Genomic DNA, 4,669 nt, shown 5'->3' with positions numbered 1-4,669 from the left:
TGGTATCGGCGAGTACTTGAGAAAAAGCATCGGTACTCGGGCTTAAGAATCTGGTATCTGTGCACCTTGTGTAACCGATTTTCAAAAGGTGAACTTAGCCTTTAAAGTTGCCCTGTCATTAAATTCACTCTTAAAGTCAAAATTCACACTTGTGGAATACATGTAAATTACATGCGAGAACCCCAGTGATGCTTTCTGGCTCTTGCAGCAATTGGCCCTGGATACAATCTGCGTCCAGAAGTGATCACTTGCAGGTGATGGTTGCATGAACGATTTACACGTTGGCAGCTGAGATTAGCTATAGGAGTTTGCAGCCTCCCATTGCTTTTATGGCGCTCCTGCATGTAATCAGTGTGGAGCCTGTTCGCAAGTGTAAATGGCACCCCCTTTTACCTTCAGAACTACCTTAATTCTTCACAGAATAGATTCAACAAGGTGTTTGAAAACATTCCTCAGATTTTGGTCCATGTTGACATGATGGCCTCACGCAGTTGCTGCAAATTTGTCGGCTGCGTATCTAGTCTGCAAATCTCCCATTCCACCACATCCCATAGGTGCTCTACTGTATTGGATTTCAATCTGGTGACTGCAGAGGCCATTGAGTACAGTGAACATATTGTCATGTTCAAGAAAGATGATTTTAGCTTTGTGACATGGTGCATTATTCTGCTGGAAGTAAGCATCAGAAGATGGGTACACTGTAGTCATAAAGGGATGGACATGGTCCGTAAAAATACTCGGGAAGTCATTTAAACAATTATCAGTTGGTACTAAGGGGCCCATAGTGTGCCAAGAAAATATCCTCGCACCATTACACCACCACCACCTGCCTGAAGCGCTGATACAAGGCAGGATGGATCCATGCTTTCATGTTTATGCCAAATTCTGACCCTATCCTCCTGAATGTTGCAGCAGAAATTGACTTGTCAGACCGGGCAATGTTTTTCCAATTTTCTATTGTCCAACTTTGGGAGTTTGTGTGAGTTGTTGTATCCTTGGTTTCCTGTTCTTAGCTGGCAGGAGTGGCAGCCGGTGGGGTTTTCTGCTTTAAGATTCAATGTGTTGTGCATTCAGAGATGGTATTCTGTATACCTTGGTTGTAACAAGTGGTTATTTGTGTTACTGTTGTCAATCATCATCTCTAATTAGTCTGCCCATTCTCCTATGACATCAACAAGGCATTTTTCATCCACACAACTGCCGCTGGATATTTTCTCTTTCGGACCGTTCTCTGTAAACCCTAGAGCTGGTTGTGCGTGAAAATCCCGGTAGATCAGCAGATTTTTGAAGTACTCAGACCAGCCCATCTGGCATCAATAACCTTGCCATGTTCAAAGTCGCCTAAATCCCCTTTCTTCCCCATTCAGATTTTTCGGTTTGAACTTTAAGTTGTCTTCACCACGTCCTAGATGTCAAAATGCATTGTGTTGCTGCCGTGTGATTGACTGATTAGCAATTTGTGTTACCAAGCAATTGAACAGGTGTACCTAATAGTGGCCATAATTTAACTGGGTACAGAGTTCAGACTGGGAGATGAAAAAGCAGCACAAGGAGCCAATCGGTTGTGCTGCAGTGCAAGGAGCATGCTCCTAGGAGTAGAGTGGCAAAGAGGTGAGCCACATCAGTTTTCTGCTTCTCCTTTCACTGTTCAGTCCCAGGCATGTAAGTGTTGATTTTCAGCAGAGAAAAACAGGCCTTCATCCCTGCCAGACAGGGCTGTGCTGTGTGTAAAATATCAATACTGGATGGATAAGATACCATTCCCTTATGTATTCCTTGTTTTCCTGGAGCTCGGCATTAAAACCTCTGGGTTTTCAAGTCATCTGGGTTCCATGTATGTAATTTCCCTTCATTTACTGTCCTGTAAATACAAACGTAAGAGGAAATCTCTACAATTTGAAGGATATCCCCCTCTTACACAATTGTCAAGTTTCCCTATTTTAAGATTCCCTTCAATTCCTGTTCTAGTGCCAACTTTTAAAATTTTGTGTTTTTCTAATCCTGGTAACAGAGATTTTAGGACAAATGGAGGTTGAATCCCAGTTAAAGCGGAGCTCCACCGTAAAAATATTAAAAGCCAGCAGCTACAAATACTGCAGCTGCTGACTTTTAATGGACACTTACCTGTCCTGGGTGCCCGCAATGTCGGCAGCAGATGACGAGCAATCGCTCGTCTCTTGGCTGCCCCCCCCACCATCCTCTGTCAGGGAATTGGGAAGTGAAGCAATGCAGCTTCACTGCCCAGTTCCCTACTGCTAATGCGCGAGTCGCGCTGCTCGTCTTCACTGGTCCCTGTTGTGTTCTGATGATTGTTACACTCACCCCCCCTGTTCTGGGAATCTGTGGCTAGCTATGCCTGGAAGTGGGTGCAGATACCTGTATTTAGGGTGGAGCTCTGCTTTAAGGCACAAACGGAGAGGTTCTAACCTTTCACCACTTCTATGCTAAAGTAAAGAAAAAAATTGCATGGCATATGGCAAGTTTTTATTACATTAACACACATTGATAGGATAAATCTGACCCTATTCCTGTGTGTGTATAAGTCTTTTAATTTCTTACCCTCGCCTGTATATAATACGTATGCTGTGTTTATTTTATTTTTATTTGAGGCAATTCATATATAAATTTAATGGACCACTTATATTTTGGCATCAAGCTAGTATTATTCTTATACATGGTTTATATAGCGCCGACATTTTGCGCAATGCTTTACAACACGAGGGCAGACACTATAGTACAATACATTTTAATACAGGAGGAATTGGAGGGCCCTGCTCCCCAGAGCTTACGATCTTAGAAGAGGGATCAACAACCTGTAGATTGTGATCTACCAGTAGTTCGAGGCTGGGTGACCGATCGCTGTCTGGGCTTGCTGACCCTATATTCCAGAGCATCAGAGGGACTAGTTGTAAAGTTGGACCTGTAGTAGGAAGCAAGTCCTGTGCCATGTTGAGGAATACCAACTGAACCCCCCACTTATCCCAGCTAGCAGTCTCCAGAGTGGTGCCAGTAGCAGGAAAGATCTTTAGCTCAGTGTGAAGCATAATGGTGTAGGGTTGCTTTCACACTGATGTGCTCCTTTTTACCCACATCGCGGGTGCAGTGCAGTGTACCTGCAGGTTTGCTGCATTTAGCCATAGACTTCTATTAGATCCTGTGGGTTTGGTGCACTTTCTGAAAGTGGTTTAGAGGCACTGCTGCTCCTTTCAAAAAGTGTTCCCAGTGTGTTTGACATCATTGCTTTTAAATCATGTCTTGAGTAGGTAGCATACTTATCACCACCTCGCTAACTAATTTAAACAAATGATTGCAAATCAATGCATTCGATTGCCACACGGTAGTATGGCGATTAGAGGTTTAAATTATGTGTGAGGAGGCGACACTGTACCCGGTGATCTTTGAAGTCTTCCATGTTGTTCAGGTAGATCTCCAACCCTTTAGGTGTGCCTACCCATTATCTAGGACAGTGATTCTCAACCAGGGTTCCTCCAGAGGTTGCTAGGGATTCCTTCAGCATTGGGCAATTTCTGCCTCTTGGATAAGTTCCCACTCACGCCATTGATCTTTTTAGCTAAGGACCATTCTTCCCAATGACCACAAGTGTAAGGACCATTATTCCCACTGACCATCACACTAATGTATCAGGAGTTGTAGATTTCAAATTTTTAGCAGGGGTTCCCCGAGACCAGAGAACTATTTCAAGGGTTCCTCTGTGTTGAAAAAAGGCTGATCTAGGAGATGTCAAATCTTGAAGCGTGTTTCCACTTTTTTTTTGCAGCTAAATTCATATAACCTCTACCTATTGTTTTATATAGCATATTTATTTATTTTTAAATTCTAGCAAGGAGAAATCCTACTAGTTCTTTGTATATGGGGGGGGACTGTGTTTCCATAATTAACCCTGTGTGTGTGTGTGTATATGTGTATATATATGTATATATATATATAATATATATATATATATATATATATATATATATATATATATATACAATTAATATTATTAATAATATTGTTATTATTTTGGAATGAAGTTTACTCAACAAAAAACACATTCATTGCTAGAAATTCATTCATTTGCGGAAAAAAAACTTTCATCCTGCTCCTTTAAATTTTCTCGTCACTGCAGTCAAAAATATTGATTTGACACACTAATAAGAAAAACTTACACATGTTCTTACAACAACAAAAGTTGAACAAAAATTTTACTAGTGTATATAAAGCTTTAAACTAGATTTTAAAACAGTCCTTTACAAAGGACTCAATATTTACAAGCTTTGCCGTTGTATGTTAATGAGAGGGCACTCTCCTTGTCCTGCTGGTCATACATGGGTTGAAACTAAGGTGGATCAGCAGAGACCAGCCAAATTTTGTCCATGTATGGCTGTCCTCGTTCGACTGAAGTTGATCATAAACATTGGAAAACTTTTGTTCGTCAGTATCTATAGTCCTGATCAGTGTATCCTGACAGCTGAGGAGTACCACTGTCAGAATTGCAATGTCACAGTGGGGGGTATTCGTCTATTCACCTTGCTTGTGTGACTGGAGAAACAAACCCGTTAGATTTTTTATTTTTTTTTGATCAGACTGTCTGGGAAAAAAAAAAGTGAGTTATCTATGGCCAGCATAAACATATCTATTGGTACATATCCCAGGTAACTTTCTGAAA

Source organism: Lithobates pipiens, unplaced genomic scaffold (assembly GCF_037356315.1).
Source record: "Lithobates pipiens isolate NorthernLeopardFrog02 unplaced genomic scaffold, aLitPip1_a1.2 Scaffold_19, whole genome shotgun sequence".
Lineage (NCBI taxonomy): Eukaryota > Metazoa > Chordata > Amphibia > Anura > Ranidae > Lithobates > Lithobates pipiens.
Note: the sequence above shows the minus strand (reverse complement) of the source record.